Genomic DNA, 27,360 nt, shown 5'->3' with positions numbered 1-27,360 from the left:
TTTAAATAACATGTTAAATGATAGGCATATGCTTTTCATAAATAAAATGTTTTAAACAGAAGGATACAAGCAATATACATACTTTTATTAGCTTCTAAAATTTTCATTTTATACAGAATCATGAATATAGTTTCATTCCATTTTTATAAAACATTGCATAATAAATAAATATGTATAAAATATACACAAGAAATGGAAAGGCAATATGTCATTATAGTAGCAATGGCTAACTTTGAATGGTTTGACTTCTTATTTCATGTGTTTTGGCCAATAACTAATTTTTCATTTTTTAAAATTAAAATGGCTACATTTTCAAAAAGCTTTAGATTTGCAAAATTATTGCAAAAATAGTACAGGGTGTTTTCATATCCCTCACATCTGTTTCCTCTATTTTTAATATCTTACATTAGCATGATATTTCTGATAAAATTAATGAACAAATATTGATACATTATTATTAAATTCCATACTTTTTACAAATTTACTCAGTTTTTCCCTAAAATCCTCTCTCTGTTCTAGAATCTCTTTCAGTATGTCACATTACATTTAGTATACCTCCTTAGTCTCTCTTTCTTTTTTTTAGCATTTTATTGTGAAAAATAATATATATACAAAAAAGCAATAAATTTCAAAGCACACTGCAACAGCTGGTTGTAGAATAGAGTTCAGATGATATGGGTTACAATTCCACAATTTTAGGATTTTACTTTTGGATGCTCCAAGACTGTGGGGACTAAAAAGAAATATCGATATAATGATTCAATAATCATACTCATTTGTTAAGTCCTACCTTCTCTGTGTAACTCCACCATCTTCTTTGATGTTTCTCTAAATCTTTCAGGTTATTTGGGCTATACCCATTCTAACTTTTTCATGTTGGAAGGGGTGGTCAATAATATGGGATAGGGGGATGGAACTAGTTGATGTTCTGGAGAGGATGGCCCCTCTGCACTTCAGGACTTATCTGGCCTAGGAACCCATCTGGAGGTTGTAGGTTTCTGGAAAGTAATCATAGTTCCTTAGACTCTTTATGGTTGTGACAGTTTTTCAGACTTTCATTTGTTTTGGGTGACGTTGACAACTTTGAAGATTACGTGGAATGTCCCTTAATTGGGAATTGTGTAATGTTTTCCTTGTGATGAGACTGGTAATGTATTTTTGTTAGGAAGACCACAGAGGTAAAGTGTTCTCATCACAAAATATCAAGGGTACATATTATCTACGTGAGTTATCACTGCTGATACTGACCTTGTCCACTGGGCTGAGTAGTGTTTGTCAGGTTTCTCCACTGCAAGATTACTGTTTTTTTCCTTCCTTTCCATGCTCTTTGGAAAATATTCGTATGCATAGCCCACAGATATGGAACAGGGATTTAGGCTTTCCCTCCTTGAGGGCAGAATATCTACATAAATTATTTGTAATTCTTTATTTGGAGATTTGTCTTAGCCCCATTTATTTATTTATTCAGTGATTTCTTAGTAGAAGTATTGAATTGGGTATTTATTTTACAGTTTGGGTTATAATTCAATACTGAATTATTAATTCATTTGCTCAAATTGTTGTAGCTCTGCCCATGGGAGCTCTTTCATTTGGATCTTGTGACCCTGTGACACACCACCGTCAATGTGAGACTTTTTCTTTCTTTGTTTTAATAGCATTATTAAAATTGACAGACAATATAGTATGCCCATATTAAAGTATAAATTTAATGGTTTCAGTATAGTAACAGATATATGCAACTATCACTACAGTTAATTTTAGAACATTTTTATCACCTCAAGAAGAAACCCTGTATCCTTTAGCTATCACTTGCCTGCCATTGCAACCTACACCCCTCAATCCCCCTGCCAAAAGCAGCCCTTAACCTCCTTTCTGGATTTGCAGATTTCCCTTTTCTGGCCTTTTGTGTGAGTGGAATCAAATCATATGTGATCTTTTCACTGGCTTCTTTCACATAGCATTATGTTTTCAAGGTTCATCCATGTTGTAAAATATATCAATACTTCATTACATTTTATGGCTTAATTAATACTGTTCCATTGTTTGGTTATACCACATTTTGTTTATGCATTTGTCTATTGATGGACATTTGAGTTATTTCTAATTTGAGGCAATTATGAATAATGCTGCTATAAACATTTGTGTGAAAAATTCTGTGTGGACATAGATTTTTATTTCTCTTGCATATATATATAGGAGTGGAATTGCTTGGTTATATGATAATTATGATAAATCATTTGAGGAACTGCCAGACTGTTTTCTAAAGTGGCTGGAACATTGTTCCATTCCCACCAGGAGTGTATGAGGGTTCTGATTTCTCCACATCCTGGCCAACATTTGTTATCTGACTTTTTGAGTTTAGCTATCCTAGTAGGTGTGGAGTGGTATCATATTGTGGTTTTGATTTGCATTTTCCCAATAACTATTGGTATTGAACTTATTTTTAAGTGCTTATTGAATGTTTGTATATATTCTTAGAAAAGTGTCTATTCAAACCTTTTGCTTATGTTTTAATTTGGTAATTTGTCTTTTTTTTTTTTTTTTTTTTAAAGGAAAGACAGAGAGAAGGAAGGAAGGATAGAAGGAAGGAAGGAAGGAAGAAAGGGAAACATCTTTTAAACATTTTCTTGTTTTTTATTGTATTCTGTTTCTCCGTTTTTGTTACATGGGCTGGGGCCGGGAATCGAACCGAGGTCCTCCGGCATAGCAGGCAAGCACTTTGCCCGCTGAGCCACCGCGGCCCGCCCTAATTTGTCTTTTTATTATTGAATTATAAACTTTCTTTATGTATTTCAGATATAGGTGTATGATTTGCATGCTTGTTGAAAATCAGTTGACCATGGCTATATGGGTTTGTTTCTGGACTCTCAATTCTGTTCCACTGATCTATATGCCCATTGATCTATATCCTTGTGTCAGTACCAAACTGTCTTGATTACTTTTAATTGGGGATAAGCTTTTAATTTGGGAGGTGTAATTTCTTTTTTTCAGGATTGTTGTTGATATTCTGGGTCCCTTGCAAAATTCCATATGATTTAGAATCAGCTTGATAATTAGTACAAAGATGGCAGATGAGATTCTGAAAGTGATTGGATTGAATTTGTGGTTCAGTTTGGGAAGTATTGTCAATCTTAACAACTTTAAGTCTTCTGATTCATGAACATGAAATGTTATTCCACTTATTTAGATCTTCTGTAATTTCTTTCAGCAATGCTTTGTAGTTTTTCAAAGTAAGTTTTCAACCACTTTTGGTACATTTATTCCTATTTTATTCTTTTTGATATTATTGCAAATAAAATTGCTTTGTTAAATTCATTTTCAGATTGTTCTTTGCATATGTATAGAAATATAATTGATTTCTATAAATTGATCTTGTATCTTGCAGCCTTGCTGAATGCATTTATTCATTCTGATAGTTTTTTAGTGGATTACTTAAGATTTTCTGTATACCAGATCAAGTGCTCTGTGAATAAGGATAGTTTTTCTTCTTCCTTTCCAATCTCAATGACTTATATTACTTTTTCTTCCCTAATTGACACGATAGACCCTCCAGTACAATGTTGAATAGAATTTGTGAGAATAAATATCCTTGACTTGTTCCTGGGCTTGGGGGAAAGCATCCAGGCTTTCACCATTGTGTGAGGTTTGCTATGGGTTTTATATAGATGTCCTTTATCAGGTTGAGGAAGTTCCCTTCTATTCCTAGTTTGTTAATTGGTGTTATCGTGAAAGGGTATTGAATATCATCAAGTGAATTTTCTTCATCTATTCAGATTATTTTATTCTGTTGATATGATGAACTTGACTGTCATGTAATTCATTTTATGTATTATGAATTTAGTTTGATAGTATTCTTTTTTTAACTTAAAGAAACTTTATTTTTAAAGGTAATACAGACACACAGTTCAAAATTAAAAACAACTTGAAATGATATACAGTGAAAAATCTCACTAGTACCCTTACCTCCACAAGTAACCACTGTTATTAGCTTTTTTTATATATGCTTATAGCAGGAGTCACATTTCATTCTTTTTCCACGTGAGTGTCCCCTTATTGCAGCACCATTTGTTGAATTTTTGTTTGTTTGTTTTTGAGAAGTGCGTGGGCCGTGTTGTTAGCTTTTTTTCATTAACTTTTTTTATTGTATAGTATAACATATATACAAAGCAAAGAAATAAAAAAGCAATAGTTTTCAAAGCACTTTTGAAGAAGTGGTTACTAGACAGATCCCAGAGTTTGTCATGTGCTGCGATACAATCTTCTCAGATTTTTCCTTCCAGCTGCTCCAGAATACAGGAAGCTAGAGGGCTTAAATATTTTTTTTATCATCGCAATAGACTTTTTTTCTTCTTTTTTGTAAAAAATAACATATATACAAAAAAGCTATAAATTTCAAAGCATAGCACCACAATTAGTTGTAGTACATACTTTGACATGGGTTACAATGTCAAAATTTTAGGTTTTTACTTCTAACTGCTCTAAAATATTGGAGACTAAAAGAGATATCAGTTTAATGATTCAGTATTCATATTCATTTGTTAAACCCTTTCTTTACTGAAAAACTCCACCATTACCTTTGATCTTACCATACCTCTCTTTAGGATTGTTTGGGCTATGGCAATTATAAATTTTTGATATTGGAAGGTCTGTCACTAATATGGGGTAAGGAGATGGAACTATCTGATGTTCTTGAGAGGCTGGGCTAGGTGTCAGGACTTATCTGGACCAGGGACCCATCTGGAGGTTGTAGGTTTCTGGAAAGTTACTCTGGTGCCTGGAACCCATGTGGAATCTTATATATTGCCTTAGATATTCTTTAGGATTGGCTGGAATGGTCCTGGTTGGGGGTTGGCAGGTTATGATAGGTAGTAAGTCTACCTAACCTGAAGCTTGTATAAGAGCAACCTCCAAAGTGGCCTTTCAGCTCTATTTGAACTCACTCTGCCACTGATACTTTATTAATTACACTTCTTTTCCCACTTTTGGTCAGGATGGAATTGTTGATGCCACAGTGCCAGGTCTGGATTCATCCCTGGAAGTCATCTCCCATGTTGCCAGGGAGACTTTCACCCCTGGATGTCATGTCCCATATAGGGGGGAGGGCAATGATTTCACTTGCAGAGTTGGGCTTCAAAAGACTGAGGCCAAAAAAAAAAAAAGACTGAGGCCACATCTGAGCAAAAACAGAGGTCCTCCAGAAGTAAGTCTTAGGCATGTCTAAAGGTAATCTAAGATTTTCCAGTACCTACATAAGCTTCAAAAGAGGAAGCCTCATGATCGAGGGCATGGTCTATTGATTTGGGTGTCCCTAAAGTTTGACAGTATCGGGATTCCTTGATGGTAAGGTTTAATAGCTCCATATTCTTTCTCCCCTCCCTCAGGGCACTTTGCCAATACTTTTTGATTATCTGCTTAATATGCTCTAGGATGTTGAAAAGCATTACAATAATCTATACAGGATTAAAGGACCTCTTTCTTATTCTGTGCTCCTTGTGTTTCAGCTGTTCAAATGAGCTATACAGATAGGTTTAATTAGATTATGCACTACAGAAAATTTCAGTTCCAGATCAATTAAACTTTTCTTCCATTGGTCTCAAAGAGTATATTTGGTTCTAAAATACAGATGCTGTGTACTTTACCCCTATGTTCTGAATTATTTAACCCCAACCTGTTTGGTTTCGTTCTTATCCTAAATAACAGGTTATATAAATAAAACAGCCTCTCAAAATCCAGAAATAATAATCACCACTCCAAACTTAATGTGTCTACTCTAAAAGCTAGGCCCCCATTTTCTTATAAGCATTTTCTAAAGGTGACCATACCATTCTTGTTCTTTTGTTTCTGGCTTATTTTGTCTCACCAAATGTCCCACATGTTCATTCACATCGTTGCATGCTTCACGACTTTTTTCCTTTTCATAGCAACACAACTTTCGTTCATAAGTATACACCATCGTTCATCAATCTAGTTCTCTGTCAGTGCATCCTTCAGCCACCTGCATTCATCGGGCATCATGTAGGAGGTCCAAAGTCTACAGCCCATCAACATTCTCACTTTTAAATAATTTCATTGCCGCCAACAGAAAGAAAACCAATAATCACACCCTCTCCAAATAGGAAATCTAAACCTCCTGTTAACACTTGTCCCTCACCCCATTATTTACCTCTGCTGTTGCTGTGGTAGTGCTGATGGTTTCCTTTTGAACATAGCTCATAGGATGCAATAGTAGTTTTCCCCCTGTACCCTAGACTTAAATACTCTTTATACAAGAACCATATCTTTGAAGTAATTCTCATGAGAACTAATTCATATTTCTATTGTGAATCAGTGGAACATGCAGGTCTATACAACCCCTTTCAATCTTATTCATCATCAATATGGTAATATTACTTCTAGACCCACTAGAGAATCACCTTTGCTCCTATGTATTCCCTTACATTGGAGTTCAACCTCATTAGCTAACAGTTCACCCATCTTTAGTTTCTACGTGTCTTTAAGACCCCTATATTCTATATTATAAGACTCTTATTTTACCTTTATGCTGGTCATAAATATGGAATCATGCAGTATGTATTCTTTTGTGTCTGGCTAATTTCACTCAGCATTATGTCCTCAAGGCTCATCCATCTTTTCATGTGCTTCAGGATGTCATTTTGTCTTACTGCTGCATAATATTCCATCATATGCATACACCACATTTTGTTGATCCACTCATCTGTTGATGGACATTTGGTTTGTTTCCATCTTTTGGCAATTGTGAATAATGCTGTTATGAACATCAGTGTGCAGATGTCTGTTTGTGTCATTGCTTTAAGCTCTTCTGTGTATATACCAAGTAGTGCTATTGTTGGGACATAGGGCAACTCGATATTTAATTTCCTAAGGAACTGCCAAACAGTCTTCCATAGTGGCTACACCATTATACATTCCCACCAGCAGTGCATAAGTGTCCCAGTTTCTCCATATCCTCTCCAACATTTGGAGTTTTCTGTTTGTTTGATAGCAGCCATTCTTATAGGTGTGAGGTGGTAAGTTTATTCCATTAACATTCAAGGTTATTACTGAAAAGGCATTTCTTGATTCCATCATCTTATCTTTTTTATTTTATTTGTCAGGTTTATATATTCTTTTCCTTCTTTCTCTTTGTATTCTTTAAATTACCCTTAGTGGTACTCTTCAATTCTGTTTCCTCCTTCAGACCTCCCTCTCCTGTCTTTTTTTTTTTCAGCTGGCAGAATTCCTTTTAGTATTTCTTGTAGAGCCAGTCTCTTGTTGACAAATTCTTTCAGGATTTCTTTGTCTGTGAAACCTTTAATCTCTCCCTCAGTTTTAAAGGACAGTTTGGCTGGGTACAGAATTCTTGGCTGGAAGTCTTTTTCTTTCAGGATCTTGAATATATCTCCCCTCCAGGGTGCTAGTTGCATAGTTTGAACTCAGTCTTATTTGATTTTCCTTGTGTGTGGTAGATTGTTTTTCTCTTGCCACTTTCAGGATTTTCTCCTTCTCTTCAACATTTGATAAACTGATTAGTATGTGCCTTGAGGAAGGCCTATTTGGATTTGTTCTGCTTGGAGTTCATTGGGCTTCTTTGATTTGTTTATTTATGTCCTTTATGATGGTTGGGAAGTTTTCCCCCATTATATCCTCAACTACTCTTCCTAGCCCTTTACTCCTCTCTTCTCCTTCTGGGACGCCAGTGATTCTTATATTTGAGCGCTGTGTTTTGTCTATCATTTCCCTGAGTTTCCATTAATTTTTTTTCCATCTTTTTTGCCATTTGTTGTTTTGAGTCTTCAAAGCCAATTATCCTGTCCTACGTATCACTTACTCTTTCTTCTGTCTCTTCATGTATGGTGTTGTGTGCCTCTAGTATTTTTTTTATTTGGCCAACAGAGTCTTTAATCTCCATGATTTCCACTGTTTTTCTATTTATTCTTTCAAATTCCTCTTTGTACTCTTCTACTGTCTTCTTGATCCCCTTTATGTCATTTGCTCTCCCTCTTATTTTATTAAGTAGATTTATATGAACATCTTTGATTAGTTGTTACAGCATCTGTGTCTCCTCTAATGGTTTTTTTTTTATCATATTGTGTTTATTCCAGAAATGCAAGATTGGTTTGACATTAGAAAATCAATTAATATAATGCACCACGTTGACAAGTTAAAAAAGAAAACTCATATGATGATGGCAATACATGAAGAAAAAACTTCAATGAAATTAAATATCAATGCATGTTAAGAACTTGTAGAGAACTATAAAAATCTTAAGGGAAAGATCTTAATTAATGTTGAGAATGGTGATAGCTTTCCTTTGAAACTGAGAATACGCCAAAGATGCCTGTTATCAATACTTTTTCTTTTGCTTTTTTTAAATTAACTTTTAATTTGTTTTTAAAATACCAAAAAACACCAAACGCAAACATTCTTAACTTTGGATCATTCCGTTCTACATATATAATCAGTAATTCACAATATCATCACATAGTTGCATATTTATCATCATGGTCATTTCTTGGAACATTTGCATCTATTCAGAAAAAGAAATAAAAAGAAAACAGAAAAAATTCATACATACCATACCCCCACCCTTCCCCCTCACTGATCACCAGCATTTCACTCTAAATTTATTTTGACATTTGTTCCCTCTATTATTCATTTTTATTCCATATGTTTTACTTGTCTGTTGATAAGGTAGACAAAAGGAGCATCAGACACAAGTTTTTCATAATCACACAGTCACATTGTGAAAGCTATATCATTATACAATCATCTTCAAGCAACGTGGCTACTGGAACACAGCTCCACATTTTAAGGCAGTTCCCTCCAGCCTCTCCACTACATCTTGACTAACAGGGTGATATCTGTTTAATGCATAAAAGTAACCTCCAGGATAAACTCTTGACTCTGTTTGGAATCTCTTAGTCATTGACACTTTATTTTGTCTCATTTCACTCTTCTCCCTTTTGGTCGAGAAGGTTTTCTCAATCTTTTGATGCTGAGTCTCAGCTCATTCTAGGATTTCTGTCCCACATTGCCAGGAAGGTCCGCACCCCTGGGAGTCATGTCCTATGTAGACTGGGGAGGGTGGTGAGTTTGCTTGTCATGTTGGCTGGAGAGAGAGACCACATCTGAGCAACAAAAGAGGTTCTCTTGAGGGTGACTCTTAGGCCTAATTTTAACACACTAAGGTCTATAATTATTTCTTATATTTGTTACAATCAGCCACCATCATTGTCCACTCTAGTTTTCACTGAGTTTTGTTTTTAGCTTATTTCACTCAATATAATAGCCTCAAGATTTATCCACCTAATTGTGTGCATCATGACCTTATTCTGCTTTAGAGCTGCATAATAATCCAGCATATGTATATACCACAATTTGTTTATCCTCTCATCAGCTGAAGGACATTTGGGTGTTTCCATCTTTTGACAATCATGAATTATGCTTCTATAAACATCAGTATGAAAAATTTCTGTTCATTTTCTTGCTTTCTGTTCTTCTGAGTTGATATGTAGTAATGGGATTGCCGAATGATATGGCAATTCTATACTTAGCTTCCTGAGGAATCACCAAAATGTCTTCCGGAGTGGCTACACCATTCTACATTCCCACCAACAGTGAATAAGTGTTCCATTATTTCCACATCCTCTCCAGGATTTGTAGTTTTCTGTTTTTTTGATAATGACCATTCTAGTAGGTATGAGATGGTATCTCATTGTGGTTTTTATTTGCATTTGCCTAATGACTAGTGACATTGAGCATATTTTCATGTGCTTTTTATCCATTTGTGTTTCTTCTTTGGAAAAGTATCTCTCTTTTGCTTATTTTTAAATTGTATTGTCTTTTTGTTAATGAGGTGTAGGATGTCTTTATATAATCTGGATATTAAACCCTTATCTGATCTCTGGTTTACAAATACTGTCTCCCATTGAGTAGGCTGCCTTTTTACTTTCTTAACAAAGTCCTTCAATGTGCAATTTTTGAAGTGATCCCTTTTATGTATTTCTTCTTTTATTCCTTGCACTTTGGCTGTAAGGTCTGGGTAAACACCTCTTATCCCAACATCTTTAAGATATTCCCCTACATTTTCTTAAGAGTTTTCTGGTCTTAGTTCTAATGTTTAGGTCTTTCATCTATTTTGAGATAATTTTTGTATAATGTGTGATATAGGGGTCCTCTTTCATTCTTTTAGATGTGGATATTGAGTTCTACAGGTACCATTTTTTGAAGAGCCTGTTCTGTACCAGTTGAGTAGACTTGGCCACCTTGTCAAAAATCAGTTTTACATAGTTCATAGGATCTATTTCTTGTCACTCAGTTTAATTCTATTGGTCAATGTATCTGTCTTTTTGCCAGTACCATGCTGTTTTGACTACCGTAGCTTTGTAATATGTTAAAACCAGGTAGTGTGAGACCTCCAACTTCATTTTTTTCTTGCTATGTTATTAGATATTCCAGGTACCTTGCATTCTAACGAAAGTTGATTATTGGTTTTTTTATTTCTGCAAAGACCGTTGTTGGGATTTTGATTGGTATTGCTTTGAATTTATAATTATTTTGTGAAGAATTGATATTTTAATTATATTTAGCCTTCCAACCCATGAACACAGTATGTGTTAGGCCTTCCTTGATTTCTTTTAGTGATATTTTGTAGTTCTCAGTGTATAGGTCCTTTATGTCCTTGATTAAGTTTATGCCTATGTAATTGATTCTTTTGGTTGCTATTGTCAATGGAAGTTTGTTCTTGATTTCCTTCTCAGATTGCACATTGCTTGTGTATAGAAACAATACAGATTTTTGCGTTTGAATTTTGAATCCTGCCACATTGCTGAACTCATTTATTAGCTATAATAAGCTTTGTTGTAGTTTTTTTTAGGACTTTCTACAAATAGGATCTTGTCATCTGCAAACCATGACAATTTTACTTCTTCCTTTCTAATTTGGATGCTTTTTATTCCTTTTCTTACTTAAATGCTCTAGCTAGAGCTTCCAGCACAATTTTGAATGACATTATTGACAGGGGTGTGCTGGTTTGAAAGGATTTATGTTACCCTAGAGAAGCCATATTTTAATCCTAATCAATCATGTGGGAGCAATGGTTTCTTCAAATCCCTATTCAGTACTATAGGTTGGAAACTTAATTAGGTTATCTCCACAGAGATGTGACTCAATCAGTTGTGGGTATTAAACTTGACTAAATGGAAATGTGTTTCTACCCATTCTATGTGGGTCTTGATTAGTTTACTGGAATCCTTTAAACAAGGAGGCATTTTGGAGAAGGCTTCAGAATGACAGGAGAATGATGGTAGAATGAGGAGAATGATAGGAGAGCAACAGAGCAGAGTCACGAGAACGATGATAGAACCAGAGTCACCAGCCTGGAGAGGAAACTAGAAGATGTCACCATGTGTGCCATTTTCCCTTCCAGCTGAGAGAAACCCTGAACTTCATCAACCTTCTTAAACCAAGTTATCCTTCCCTGGATATGTTTGATTTGACATTTCTATAGATGTGCTTTAATTGGGATATTTCCCAATTAAGTAAACTTGCAACTTACTAAATTCCCCCTTTTAAAAGCCATTCCATTTCTAGTATGTCACATTCTGGCAACTGGCAAACTAGAACAGTGGGCAGCCTTGATTGTTACAGATGTATCAGTGGGAAAGCTTTCAGTCTTTCCCTATTGAGTAGGATGTTAAACTGTGGGCTTTTCATATGTTCCCTTTTTATGTTGAGGAAGCTTCCCTCTATTCTTGTGTTTCAAATCTTTTTAGCAAGAAGGAATGCTGAATTTTGTCAAATGACTGTTCTGTGTCAATCGAGATGATCATGTGGTTTTCCCCTCGATTTGTTGATAAGGTGTATTACATTAATTGATTTTTAAAAATTTATTTTGTATTATCAAATCAAAACAACATACAGACATGAACATTCTTACCATACAAACATTCCATGTGTGGTGTATGATCAGTGGCTCACAATAGCATCATATAGTAGTATATTAATCACCATGATCATTTTTTAGAACATTTGCATCACTCCAGTAAAAGAAATAAAAAGAAAAAAAGAAAAACCACACATACCATACCCCTTACCTCTCTCCCTCATTAACCACTAACATTTCCATCTACTCAATAGATTTTAACCTTTATTCCCCTATTTTTTTCTATACCCCTTACCACTTCCTTTCATTGTTCACTAGTATCAATCTACTCAATTTATTTTCATGTTTGTTTCCCTTATTATTTATTTTTAATCCATATTTTTTACTCACCTGTCAATATCATAGATAAAAGGAGCGTCAGACACAAGGTTTTCACAATCACATACTTACATTGCAAAAGCTGTATCATTATGCATTCATCTTCAAGAAATATGGCTACTGGAACACAGCTCTACAGTTTCTGGCACTTCCCTCTAGTCTCTCCAATACACCTTAAACTAAAAAGGAGATATCTATAAAATATGTAAGAATAATCTCCAGGATAATCTCTTGACTCTGTTTGAAATCTCTCAGCCACTGCCATTTTATCTTGTCTCATTTCTCTCTTCCCTCTTTTGGTGAAGAAGATTTTCTCAACCCATTGATGCTGAGTCTCATCTCATTCTAGGATTTCTGTGCCATGTTGCTAGGGAGGTTTACACCCCTGGGAGTCATGTACTACATAGGGAGGAGGAGGGCGGTGAGTTTGCCTTGTCGGCTGAGAGAGAGATAGGCCACATCTTAGCAACAAAAGGGGTTTTCTGGGGGTTACTCTTAGGCCTAATTTTAAGTAGGCTTAGTCTATCCTTTGCGGGGATAAGTTTCATATGAGCAAACCCCAAGATTGAAGGCTCAGTCTATTGATTTGGTTGTCCCCACTGCTTGTGAGAATATCAGGAATTCTCCAAATACGGAAGAGGAATTTCCTCCCTTTCTCTCTGTGCTGGTTTGAAAGGATGTATGTCCCCTAGGAAAGCCATGTTTTAATCTAAATCCCATTTCATAAAGGCAGAATAATCTCTACTCAATACTGTATATTTGAAACTGTAATCAGATAATTTCCCTGGAGGTGTGATTTAATCAAGAGTGGTTGTTAAGCTGGATTAGATGGCATGTCTTCACCCATTTGGGTGGGTCTTGAGAAATTTCTGGAGTCCCATAAAAAAGGAAACATTTTGGAGAATGAACAAGATTCAGAGAGAGCAGAGAATTCTGCAGCACCATGAAGCAGAGAGTCCATCAGCCAGCGCTTTGAAGATGAAGAAGGAAAACGCCTCCCAGGGAGCTTCATGAAACAGGAAGCCAGGAGAGAAAGCTAGCAGATGACACTGTGCTCACTATGTGTCCATCCAGCTGAGAGAGAAACTGTGACTGTGTTTGCCATGTGCCTTCTCACTTGAGAGAAAAACCCTGAACTTCATCAGCATTCTTGAACCAAGGTATCTTTCCCTGGATGGATACCTTTGATTGGATATGTCTATAGACTTGTTTCAATTCGGACATTTTCTTGGCCTTAGAACTGTAAATGAGCAACTTATTAAATTCCCCTTTTTAAAAGCCATTCTGTTTCTGGTATATTGCATTTCAGCAGCTAGCAAACTAGAACACTCTCCATTTCCCCAAGGGGCCTTTGCAAATACTTTTTTATTCACTGTTGCAATCACTCTGGTATTTATCAGGTTATCACTCTGGACAAACTTACAACATCTCGTACCCTACTCAAGGTTCCATGTACTTATGGTGTTCAGTTAAGTTGTCCACATAAGTTATATTTAGAAAATGCACTAGTTAAAATATGAATTTTGTACCAAATAAACATTTTTTGCTTTAGTCTCACACATAAGTTAAAGTTTTAAAATATGAGTTACCATCTATTTTCAACACCCTGCAATATTGACATTCCTTTGTCGTTCTTCATGCAAAAACATTTTTAAATTTGTACATTTAGTCACTATCATTGTACACTCTAGGCATTCCTAGATTATACTATCTCAGTCTTTATTGTCTATCTTTCCTTCTGGTTTCATTTGTGCCCCCAGCTCTCCTCCCTCTATCATTCTCACATTCAGCTTCATTCAGTGTACTAAATTATTCTGAGACATTAGGTAGTATTGTGCTATCCATTTCTGAATTTTTAAAATCAGTCCTGCTGCACACTCTGTATCCTTTCAGCTTCAATTACCCAAAATCTAGCGTATTTCTATCTCTTGATGGCCTCTGTTCTTCTTTTTTTTTATTAACGAAAAAAAAAAAGAAATTAACATAACATTTAGAAATCATACCATTCTACATATGCAATCAGTAATTCTTAACATCATCACATAGATGCATGATCATCGTTTCTTAGTACATTTGCATCGGTTTAGAGGAACTAGCAACACAACAGAAAACGATATAAAATGTTAATATAGAGAAAAGAAATAAAAGTAGTAATAATAGTAAAAAAAAAACAAAAAAACCCCTATAGCTCAGATGCAGCTTCATTCAGTGTTTTAACATGATTACTTTACAATTAGGTATTATTGTGCTGTCCATTTTTGAGTTTTTGTATCTAGTCCTGTTGCACAGTCTGTATCCCTTCAGCTCCAATTACCCATTATCTTACCCTGTTTCTAACTCCTGCTGGACTCTGTTACCAATGACATATTTCAAGTTTATTCTCGAATGTCCGTTCACATCAGTGGGACCATACAGTATTTGTCCTTTAGTTTTTGGCTGGACTCACTCAGCATAATATTCTCTAGGTCCATCCATGTTATTACATGCTTCATAAGTTTATCTTGTCTTAAAGCTGCATAATATTCCATCATATGTATATACCATAGTTTGTTTAGCCATTCTTCTGTTGATGGACATTTTGGCTGTTTCCATCTCTTTGCAATTGTAAATAACGCTGCTGTAAACATTGGTGTGCAAATGTCCGTTTGTGTCTTTGCCCTTAAGTCCTTTGAGTAGATACCTAGCAATGGTATTGCTGGGTCGTATGGCAATTCTAGGCCTCTGTTCTTAACTGAAATTCTCTAAGTCCATTTATTGATGTTAGTTCATATCAGTGAGACCATACAGTATTTGTCCTTTTGTTTCTGGCTAATCTTTCTCAGCATAATGCCCTCAAGGTCCATTCATGTTTTGATATGCTTTATGACTTTATTCTGTCTTATAGCTGTGTAATATTCCGTCTTAGGTATATACCACAGCTTGTTTAGCCATTTGTCTTTTGATATGTTTGGATAGTTTCCATCTCTTGGCAATTGTAAATAATGCTACTATTAACATTGGTGTGCAAATGTTGGTTTGTGTCCTTACCCTCGTGTCCTCTGAATATATACCTAGCAATGGTATTGCCAGATCATATGGCAATTCTGTACTTAGCTTTCTGAGGAACCGCCAAACTGCGTTCCACAGTGGTTGTCTCATTTTACTTTCCCATCAACAGTGGATAAGTGTGCCTCTTTCTCCACATCCTCTCCAGCATTTGTTGTTTTCTGTTTTATTGATAATGGCCATTCTAATGGGTGTGAGATAATATCTCATTGTTTTGATTTGCATTTCCTTAATGGATCAGGAAGTTGAGCATCATTTTATGTGCCCTTTAGCCATTTGTATTTCCTCTTCTGAGAAGTGTCTGTTTATGACTTTTGCCCATTTTGTAATTGGGTTGAAAGTAAGTAAGTTTTTGGGATTTTAATTGGCATTGCATTGAATCTATAAATCAATATAGGTAGAATTGACATCTTAATTATAGTCTTCCAATCCATGAACATGGTATGCCCTTCCATTTATTTAGGTCCTCTGTGATTTTTTTTTTTAGCAATTTCTTGTAGTTTTCTTTGTATAGGTTGTTTGTATCCTTAGTTAAAATTTATTCCTAAATATTTTATTCCTTTGTTTGTAATTGTAATTGGAATTTTTTTCTTGATTTCCTCCTCAGATTGCTCATTGCTAGTGTATAGAAACATTACAGATTTTTGTGTTGATCTTGTAACCTGCTACTTTTCTGTACTCATTTATTAGTTCTAGTAGTTTTGCTGTGGATTTTTCAGGGTTTTTGACATATAATATTATATCATCTGCAAACAGTGAGAGTTTTACTTCTTCCTTTCCAACTTTGATTCCTTGCATTTCTTTTTCTTGTCTTTTTGCTCTGGCTAGAACTTCCAACACAATGTGGAATAACAATGGTGACAATGGACATCCTTGTCTTGTTCCTGATCTTAGAGGGAACATTTTCAGTTTTTTTCCCATTGAGGATGATATTAGCTGTGGGTTTTTCATATATTCCCTTTATCATGTTGAAGAAGTTCACTTCTATTCCTATCCTTTGAGGTGTTTTGAAAAAGAAAGGCTGTTGAATTTTGTCAAATGCATTTTTTGCATCAATCGAGATCATCATGTGGTTTTTCTGCTTGGATTTGTTGATATGGTGTATTACATTAATTGATTGTGTTATGTTGAATCATCCTTGCATATCTGGGAAGAATCCTACTTGGTCATGGTGTATAATTCTTTTAATGTGCTGCTGGAATCAATTTGCAAGAATCTTGTTGAGGATTTTTGCATCTATATTCATTAGTGAGATTGATCTGTAACTTTCTTTTCTTGTAGTGTCTTTGTCTGGCTTTGGTATGAAGGTGATGTTGGCTTTATAGAATGAGTCAGATAGCCATCTCTCTTCAATTTTTTTGAAGAGTTTGAGCCGGATTGGTGCTAATTCTTTCTTGAATGTTTGGTAGAATTCACATGTGAAGCCACCTGGTCCTGGGCTTTTCTTCTTTGGCGCTTCTTATTGACTAATACAATTTCTTTACTTGTGATTCTTTGGTTGAGATCATCTATTTCTTCTAGAGTCAGTTTTGGTTGTGAATGCCTTTTTAGAAAGTTGTCCATTTCACCTACATTGTCTGGTTTCTTAGCATAAAGTTGTTCCTGGTATTCTCTCATTAACTCCTTTATTTCTGTGGGGTCAGTGGTTATGTCTCTTCTTCCATTCTTTATTTTATTTATTTACATCCTCTCTCTTCTTCTTTTTGTCAACCTTGCTAAGGCTCCATCAATCTTACTGATTTTCTGATAGAACCAGCTTCTGGTTTGTTGATTTTCTCAGTTGTTTTCATGTTCTCAATTTCACTTATTTCTGCTCTAACCTTTATTTCTTTCCTTTTTGCTTCCTTTGGGGTTAGTTTTGCCTTTCTTTCTCTAGTTCTTCCAAGATAATAGTTAATTCCTCAATTTTTGCTCTTTTTTTTTGATATAGGCATTTCAGGCAATAAAGTTCCCTCAGCACTGTCTTTGCTGCATCCAATAAATTTTGATATGTTGTGTTTTCATATTCATTTGCCTCGAGATATTTACTGATTTCTCTTGTAATTTCTTCCTTGACCCACTGGTTGTTTAAGAGTGTGTTGTTGAGCCTCCACATATTTGTGAATTTTCTGGTGCTCTGCCTATTATTGATTTCCAGCTTCACCCCTTTTGATCTGAGAAAGTGTTTTGAATGATATCAATCTTTTCAAATTTATTGAACTTGTTTTTTGACCCAGCATATGGTCTATCCTTGAGACTGATCCATGAGCACTGGAGAAAAAGGTGTTTCCAGCTGTTGTGGGGTGTAATGTTCTATAAATGTGTGTTAAGTCTTGTTCATTTATTATATTATTCAAATTTTCTCTTTCTTTACTGATCTTCTGTCTCAATATTCTGTCCATTGATGAGAGTGGGGAAGTGAAGTCTCCAACCTTATGGTAGATTGTCTATTTCTCTTTTCAGTGTTTTCAGTGTTTGCTGCATGTATTTTGAAGCACTCTGGATTGGTGTATAAATATTTATGATTGTTCTGTCTTCTTGTTGAATTGTTACTTTTATTAATAATTCATGTCCTTCTTTGTCTCTTTTATTTGTTTACATTTGAAGTCTAATTTGTTGGATATTAGTATAGCTACTCCTGCTCTTTTCCAGTTGTTGTTAGCATGGAATATCTTTTCCCTGTTTCCTGTAGACAGCATTTAGATATCTCCTGTTTTTTAATCTATTCTGCCAGTCTACGTGTTTTGATTGGGGGGTTTAATTCATTAACATTTAGAGTTATTAGTGTAAGGGCAGTACTTTCTTCTACCATTTTGCCTTTTGGATTTTATATGTCATATCTTACTTTTCTTCTTTTTACCTTTAATGATAGTCTTCATTTCTACACTCTTTCCCACACCTCTCTCTCCTGTCTTTTTTTATCTGTCTCTAGTGCTCCCTTTAGTATTTCTTGCAGAGCTGGTCTCTTGGTCACAAATTCTCTCAGTGACTTTTTGTCTGAGAATGGTTTAAGTTCCGTGTCATTTTGAAGGACAGTTTTGCTGGATATGGAATTCTTGGTTGGCAGTTTTCTCTTTTAGAGTCTTAAATATATCATACCACTGTCTTCTTGCCTCCATGGTTTCTGCTGAGAAATCTATGCAGAGTTTCATTGGGCTTCCCTTGTATATGATGAATTGCTTATCTCTTGCTGCCCTCAAGATTCTCTCTTTCTCTTTGACATCTCACATTCTGATTAATAAGTGTCTTGGAGTATGTCTATATGGATCTTTTCTGTTTGAGGTACGCTGCACTTCTTGGATCTGTAATTGTAAGTCTTTCATAAGAGTTGGGATATTTTTCAGTGATAATTTCCTCCATTAGTTTTTCTCCTCCTTTTCCCTCCTCTTCCCCTTCTGGGACACCCACAACATGTATATTTGAGTGCTTCATGTTGTCATTCAATTCTCTTGAGTCCTTGCTCATATTTTCTCATTCTTTTTGCTATATTTTCTTTTGTCTGTCAGATTTCAGATGTCTTGTTTTCCAGTTCACTAATCCTACCTTCTGCCTCTTGAAATCTTAACGTTTTCAGTTTCTGTTGTTTTTTTCATGTCTTCTACTGTACCACTCATTCACCTTCATCTTGCAATTTGTTTTTTCAGACCTTTGATTTGTCCTTTTTGTTCATCCCTTGCCTTCTTTATATACTCCCTCAATTCATTAATTTGATTTTTGATGAGATTTTCCATGTGTGTTCAAACGTCCTGAATTAATTTTTTCAACTCCTGTATCTTCTTTGAATTGTTTGCTTGTTCCTTTGACTGGGCCATATCCTAAATTTTTCTAGTATGATTCATTATTTTTTGCTGGTGTCTAGGCATTTAATTTCCTTAATTAGTTTATTCTGGATTGTTTTCACTTTTTTACCTAAGATTTTCTTGTTGGATGAGTTTGTTGTCTGTCTGTTCTTTGATGTTCAGTTCAGCTTATTTTAGACCTCTAGCTTAGGTTTTGTTTAACAGATCAGAATTTTTCAGTTCTTGTTTGTTGCCCTTCCTGTATGCTGCCTTTTTCCCCCCTTAGGTGGGTCTACTTAGGTATTATTGACCCCAGTCTGATTTTCCCTGACCAGACGGGCCTCCTCTCAGAGAGAAGAGTCACTTGCATCATTTTTCCGTAAGGATGAGACCCAGGAAGTTGAAAGACGTTCCTATGAAGACTTTAGACTCTGTGTTTTTCCTATCTTGCCCAGTATGTGGCGCTTGTCTGCCTGTGGGTCCCACCAGCATAAAGTGATGTGGTACCTTTAACTTCAGCACACTCTCCCTGCTAGGGCATGGTGATGACAGAGGAGAAGTTGTAGTGTGGCTTTAATCATTTCAGCATTCCAGACCCTAGGGTCTAAATTCCTTGAGGGAGGTATTCCACCTGAACCAGGTCCCACCCCTCTCCTGGGGAAGGCATAGCCTCCTGGAAATTATTTCCTTTCCCCTGATCAGCCTCTTTGCCTCTCAGACAAGCTTACTTCCTCCCTTGCCTGTGGCAGTTGGAGCCTGAGAAGCCTTGCAGTTGTATCCAAAGAGCAGTCGAGTCATAGAAATACAGCCACATAAAAGAAAAGAAAAAAAAATCCTTTTCAGAGCAGGACCCCCATTCCTAGGGTTTGCCAATCAATAGCTAAAGTTGATATGTTCCCCTATGTATCTCCACGTCCTATGTGGCCCCTCCTTTCCTTCAGGGCCCAGACTTTTTCAAATATTTTGTGCTGTCTGATCCAAAAAAATCTCTGTTTTTTTTCCTTCTTTTTCTGTCAGCACTGCCCCTTCTGTGCTGGGGCAAAAACCAGCAACCTCAGCTGTTACTCAATGTTCAGCAGAGCTGAGTCTATTTTTAGTAGTCAGAATTTGTTAATTAATTCCACAATTGGAGCTTGGTTGAGCTCAACCCTTTGGTGTTCATGAAGTCTCTTCCCTTTCACCTCTGGGAGGCAGTTGATGGGGGAGGGGCATCAGTCTCTGCAGCTTGGGGGACTCACAGTTCTGGGTGGGATTGCAGCTGATCCAGCTTGTCCAATCTGGTGTATACTGTGTGTCTGCTCACTGATGTCATCCCAGCAATTGTTCTGTACTGTTCCTGGCTATTTACTAGCTGCTCTGAAGGATGAACTAAATTCCACACCTCACTAAACTGCTGTCTTGGAGCCACATTAATTGATTTTGCTGTGTTGAACCACCCTTGCATTCCTGGAATGAAACCCATTTCACCATGGTGTACAATTCTTTTTATATATTGCTGGATTTTAAGATTTTTACATTTATATTCATTAGATAGATTTGTCTGTAATTTTCTTTTCTTGTAGAATATTTGCCTGGCTTTGGTATTAGGCTGATGTTGGCTTTATAGAATTAGGTAGCTTTCCTTCTTCCTCAATTTTTTTTTTGAAGTGTTTGAGCAGGATTTGTACTAATTCTTCCTGGAATGCTTGGTAGCACACTTGAACCCATCTTGTCTTGGAATTTTATTTCTTGGGAGGTTTTTGATGAATAATTCAGTATCCTTACTTTTGATTCGTTTGTTAAGGTCTTCTAATTCTTCTCAAGTTATTATAGGTTATTCATGTGTTTCTAGGACATTGTCCTTTTCCTTTGTGTTGTCTAGTTTGTTGGCATACAGTTGCTCATAGTCTCTTCTCATTATCTCTTTTATTTCTGTGGGTTCAGTAGTAATGTCTCCCATCTCATTTCTGGTTTTAATTATATGCATCCTTTCTCTGTTTTTCTTTGTCAGCCTAGCTAGGGTCTATTGATTTGATTGATTTCCTCAAATCACCACCTTATGATTTTGTTGATTCTCTCTATTTTTTTATGTTCTCCATTTCATTTATTTCTTTCCTTCTGTTTACTTTGGAGTCAGTTTGTTGTTCTTTTTCTAGTTTCTTCAGTTGTGCAGTTAATTCCTAACTTTTCTCTCTTTTGTATTTTGACAGCTCTTCAGATTTATTTTATTTTTAAATTTTTTTATTGTATAGTATAACATATATACAAAGCAAAGGAATAAAAAAACAATAGTTTTCAAAACACTCTTCAGTGAGCAATCACAGGACAGATTCTCAGGTTTGCCATGGGCTGCCACATGATCCTCTCAGTTTTTTTTCCTTCTAGTTGCTCCAGAATATAGGAGGCTAGAATGCTTAAATATTTTTATTATCACAATCGACTTTTTCTCCTTTTTTGTGAAAAATAACACACAAAAAGCAATAATTTTCAAAGCACAGCACCACAATTAGTTGTATAACATATTTCAGAGTTTGACATGGATTACAATTCTGCAATATTAGGTTTTTACTTCTAGCTGCTCTAAGATATTGAAGACTAAAAGAGATATCAACTTAATGATTCAACATTCATATTCACTTGTTAAATCCTATCTTCACTGTATAATTCCCCCATCACCTTTGATCTTTCTATCCTTCTCTTTAAGGATGTTTGGGCTATGGCCATTCTAAATTTTTCATATTGGAAGGGTCTGTCACTAATATGGAGTAGGGAAATGGAACTATCTGATGTTCTTGAGAAGCTGGGTCCTCTAGGTTTCAGGACTTTCCTGGGCCAGGGAACAATCTGAAGGTTGTAGGTTTCTGGAAAGTTACTCTAGTGTATGGAGCCCTTGTGGAATCTTATATATTGTCTTAGGTGTTCTTTAGGACAGACTGGAATGGTCCTGGTTGGGGGTTGGCAGGTTATGATAAGTAACAATGTCTAACTGAAGCTTGTGTGAGAGCAACCTCCAGAGTAGCATCTCAACTCTGTGTGAACTCTCCCTGCCACTGATACTTTATGAGTTACACTTCTTTCCCCCCTTTTGGTCAGGATGGAGTAGTTGATCTCATGGTACCAGTGCAAGATCCATCCCTGGTAGTCATCTCCCACATTCACCAGGGAGACTTTCATCTCTGCATGTCATGTCCCACGTAGGGTGGACGGCAATGATTTCACTTGCAGAGTTACAGAGTTGGGCTTAGAGAAAGTGACATCACATCTGAGCAATAATAGAAGACCTCTGTAAATAACTCCTAGGCATGCTTATAGGTAGTCCAGTCTTCTCCACTACCTACATAAGCTTCACAAGTATAAGCCTCAGGATCAAGGGCATGGCCTATTGATTTGGGTGTCCCTAAAGTTTGACACAGTATTGGGGGATTCCTTGATGGTAAAGTTTAGTAGTTCCATATTCTTTCTTCCCTCCCTCAGGGGACTTTGCCAATTCTTTCTGATTATCTGCTTAATAAATTATAGGATGTATCCAGGTATTACAATAATCTATACAGGATTGAAGGACCTTTTTCTTGCTCTGTGCTCCCTGTGTTTCAGTTGTTCAAATGAGCTATACAGATAGGTTGAATTAGATTATGCAGTACAGAAAATTTCAGCTCCAGACTAAATAAACCGTTCTTCCATTGGTCTCTAAGAGTATGTATAGTTCTAAAATATAAACACGTCTTCCTTACCCCTGTGTTCTGAATTACTTTAACCCCAACCTGTTCAGCTTCATTCTTATGTCTAAATATCAGGTTATATATATAAAACAGCCTCTCAAAATCCAGAAATAATAATCACCACTCCAGACTTAGTGTGTCTGTTCTAAAAGCTTACAATCTATGTCCCTGTTTTCTTATAAGCATTTTCTAAGGTGACCATACCATTCTTGTTTTTTTGTTTCTGACTTACTTTGTCTCACCAAATGTCCCACATGTTTATTCACATTGTTGCATGCCTCACAACTTTGTTCCTTTTTGTAGCAGCACAACCTTCATTCATAAGTATACACCATCATTCACCAATCTACTCAGACTTTTATTTTTTCAATTAAAAATTTTATTAAAGAAATTGTGGATTGATGGAACAACCATGCATAAACTGCAGGATTTCCATTACACCCCCCCCTCCCATATTCACATTGGTGTTGAAAGTTTGTTACATTGATAATAACCGATTTTGGCAATTCTTTTTTTAAACAGTAGTTGCATTTCTCAGAACTGATGAGTGATTATTAACATAGTATTATAACTACAGTCCATAGTTTACATAGGAGTGTTTTCTCCCTTACTCTCCAGCTATTATTATATTTTTTCATGCATGGTTTTATTTTATTACTAACTATGTTTATACTGGATAAAGGATGTGTCAGTCACAAGGATTTTAGTCACACAGTAAAAGCTTTAAAGTTATAGCTTTTATAACTATTCAAATGATAAAAGTCACATGCATAAATGAAATCAAAAAGAAAGATAGATGTTAAAGATTGAGATGGTATAATCTAGGAATGCCTAGAGTGTATAATAATAGTGAAATGTACAATGTACAAATTTTAAAAATGTTTTTGCATGAGGAAGAACAAAGTATTGTCATTATTGTAGGGTGCTGAAAATAGAGGATAACTAATACTTCAAAATGTCACATTATGTGTAAGAGTAAAGCAAAAAATGTTTATTTTTTACAAAATTTAGATTTTGACTAGAGCATTTCCTAATATAACTCATGTAGATAGTTTGATTGAATGTCATAAGTACTTGGAATCTCAGGTAGCACTTGAGATTTTGTTGGTTTGTCCAAAATGATCCCCCGATGAATCCCAGAATGATTTGATCTGTGACTGGAAAAGTATTTGCAAGCCCCCTTCAGGGAATGGTGAGAGAGGGGAGAAATTCAACTTCCCCAAGTTGAGTTCTTGATATTCTCACAAGCAGTGTGGACAACCAAAGCTATAGGCTCAGCCCCCAGTCTTGGGGTTTGTTCACATGAAACTTAACCCCACAAAAGATAGGTCAAGTCTACTTAAAATTTAGGCCTAAGAGTCACCCCCAAGAGAGCCTCTTTTGTTGCTCAGATGTGGTCTCTCTCTCCAGCCAATATGATGAACAGTCTCACCACCCTCCCCCTCTCTGCGTGGGACATGACTCCCAGGGGTGTGGACCTTCCTGGCAACGTGGGACAAAGATCCTGGAATGAGCTGAGACTCAGCGTCAAAGGACTGAGTAAAACCCTAGAATGAGTTGAGAATTAACATCAAGAGACTGAGAGAACCTTCTCGACCAAAAGGGGGAAGAGTAAAATGAGACAAAGTGTCAATGGCTGAGAGGTTTCAAACAGAGTCGAGAGGTTATCCTGGAGGTTATTCTTACGCATTAAGTAGATATCACCTTGTTGTTCAAGATGTAGTGGAGAGGCTGGAGGGAATTGCGTGAAAATGTAGTGCAGTGTTCCAGTAGCCATGTTTCTTGATGATGATTGAACAATGATATAGCTTTCACAATGAGACTCTGTGAATGTGAAAACCTTATGTCTGATGCTCCTTTCAGCTACTATATCAACAGAAGAGTTGGAATAAAATAGGAAAATGGAAAAAATAAAATGGAAAAAAATAATAGGGGGAACAAATGTTAAAATAAATTCAGTTTGAAATGCTAGCGGTAAATGAAAGTGAGGGGTAAGGGGTATGGTACGTATAGTTTTTTTTTCTCTATTATCATTTTATTTCTTTTTCCATTGTCTTTTTATTTCTTTTTCTAAATCGATGCAAATGTACTAAGAAATGATGAATATGCAACTATGTGATGATATTAAGAATTGCTGATTATATATGTAGAATGGAAGGATTTCTAAATGTTTTGTTTGTTAATTTTTTTAATTAATAAAAAAAAGTAGTCATAAAAGAAATTACCCAGAATGCAATATAAAAGAAAAAAAGGGAATAAAAACACAAAAAGGTTAAAAATAAATAAAAAAATAAAAGTCACATGATATATTGTCACATGATAAAAGCTGTTTAGTTATAATAGAATTATCATAGATTAAGGCTACTGGATTACAGTTCAACTATTTCAGATATTTCTTTCTGGTTATTCTACTACATTAGAAACTAAAGCAAAATACCTATATCATGAGTCAGTAGTTACAGTCATTTGTTAAATCCTAATTTCCCAGTTACACCTCATTTTGTTTGGTTGGTTTTTTGTTTGTTTTTTGGGGGGAGTACATGGGCTGGGAATCAAACCTGGGTCTCCCACATGACAGGCAAGAATTATACCACTGAACTACCCTTGCACCCTCTTCCTCTTGAAGTTTTTGAAGAGTTTGAGCAGAAATAGTACTAATTATTTGTTGAATATTGACATAAATCACATGTGAAGCCATCTTGTCCTGGATTTTTCTTTCTTGGGGGTCCTTTGTTGACTGATTTAATCTCTTTTCTTGTGATTAGGTTTTTGAGGTCTTCTGTATCTTCTCAAGTCAGTGTTGGTTGCTCATGCTTTTCTAGAAAGTTGTCCATTTCATCTAGGTTGTCTCATTTATTAGCATGTAGTTTTACATAGTATCCTCTCATTATATCCTTTATTTTTGTGGGGTTGATAATTCTGTGTCCCTTCCCATTTATGATTTTATTTATTTGGATCCTGTTTCTTTTTTTTTTCTGTCAGCCTGGCTAAGATTCCATGGATTTCGTTGATTTTCTTTAAGATCAACTTCTGATTTTGTTGATTCTCTCTACTGTTTTCATTTTCTCAATTTCATTTATTTCTGCTACAGTCTTTGTTATTTCTTTCTTTCTGTTTGCTTTTGGGTTAGCTTCCTGTTTTTTCTCTAGTTTTCCCAGGTGAATAATTAAGTCCTCAGTTTTTTAACTCTTTCCTGGAGATCTTTATGAGAGAGGACTCAGAGTACCACAGTGAGTAGAGAGATAAAACCAAGACAGTGTAGAGGGAAATGACCAAGGAGCTGTCAGAAGCTGAGAGAGCCATTTGAAACCAGAAGCTGGGAGAGAAGAAACAAACTTCTCTACACTGCACCTATCCTCCAGTACTGTGGCAGCTCACCATGGGGTCCAACACCTGGTTGGTTTGCTGGTGAGAGAACAAGACCTAGAAATGCTCTTCTCCAAGACCAGAGATAGGATAATATATCTAGACAGATATTAGAAGGCACTCAATGTGGTATTAAAAAAATCCAGTAAACATGAAATAAGGCTTTTACAGAATAATTGAAGGTCAAAATTGGGATACGTTTACAAAGTCTAGCAAAAAGGCAGAAGAAAGTCCCACATTATCAGTAGTGCTTTTAAATGTATAAGTATTATACTCTCCAGGCAAAATGTAGGTATTGGCGGACTGGATTAAAAAGCATCACTCAAGTGTACAAATTAAATTCAAAGATTCAAGTAGGTGAAAGTGAGGGGATGGAAAAATATGCCATGAAAGCAGAAACCAAAAGAGAGCTATGGTAGCTGTACTAATATCAGATGAAACACACTTTAAGTCAAAAACTGTCACTAGTGACAAAGAGAGTCATTATATTTTCATAAAGGAGACACTTAACAAGAAGATGTAGCACTTATAATTACATATGCATCTAACAGCAAAGCCCCAAAATATGTGAAGCAAATAGTGACATATTTGAAGGGAGAAATTGATGGTGCTGTGTTAATAGTGTGTTTTAATATATGACTTTTAATAATGGGTAGATGTTTAGATATAAGATCAATAATGAAATAGGAGACATATCATACTCTAAACCAAATAGACCTATCAAACTTATATAGAAAACTTCAGTAAATTGCGGAATACAAATTCCTCTCTAGTGCACATGGTTCATTCTCCGGGATTGACCGTATCTTAGATCCCCAAAAAAGTCTGAAATTCTAAAATAGTAGAATTGTACAATGGCAATGTATCTTCTCCTGATGCAATGGAACAAATCTAGAAATCAATAACTGACATAGAAACGGAAAATTCACAAATAAATAGAAGTTAATGTATTTTTAATTAAAAAAATTAACTAACACAACATTTAGAAATCATTCCATTCTACATATACAATCAGTAATTCTTAATATCATCACATAGATGCATATTCATCATTTCTTAGTACATTTGCATTGATTTAGAAAAAGAAATAGAAAGAAAACAGAAAAGGAAATAAAACAAAAATTTGAAAAAAGAAAAAAGAAGAAAAAAAAACTATACCTCAGATGCAGCTTCATTCAGTGTTTTAACCTAATTACATTACAATTAGGTAGTATTGTGCTGTCCATTTCTG

At 35.6% G+C, this 27,360-nt stretch overlaps 1 long non-coding RNA gene across 4 annotated transcripts in view; it reads left to right on the top strand.

Moving 5' to 3' along the window:
- LOC143671535 (uncharacterized) overlaps positions 1-27,360 on the top strand; it is a 158,231-nt gene that overhangs the window by 9,130 nt on the left and 121,741 nt on the right. The window contains exons 3-4 of one of the 4 annotated variants that reach the window (XR_013169592.1): positions 1,566-1,625; positions 2,553-3,246. The exons of 2 other annotated variants lie outside the window; for them this stretch is intronic. This is a non-coding gene — a long non-coding RNA (uncharacterized LOC143671535). Of the gene's footprint in view, positions 1-1,565; positions 1,626-2,552; positions 3,247-27,360 lie in introns of those variants that run through there. One more of the 4 variants, XR_013169593.1, reaches the window with a different exon arrangement.

The sequence above is a fragment of the Tamandua tetradactyla genome, chromosome X (assembly GCF_023851605.1).
Source record: "Tamandua tetradactyla isolate mTamTet1 chromosome X, mTamTet1.pri, whole genome shotgun sequence".
Taxonomy (NCBI): Eukaryota; Metazoa; Chordata; class Mammalia; order Pilosa; family Myrmecophagidae; genus Tamandua; species Tamandua tetradactyla.
This window is presented reverse-complemented; position numbering and strand designations above follow the sequence as displayed.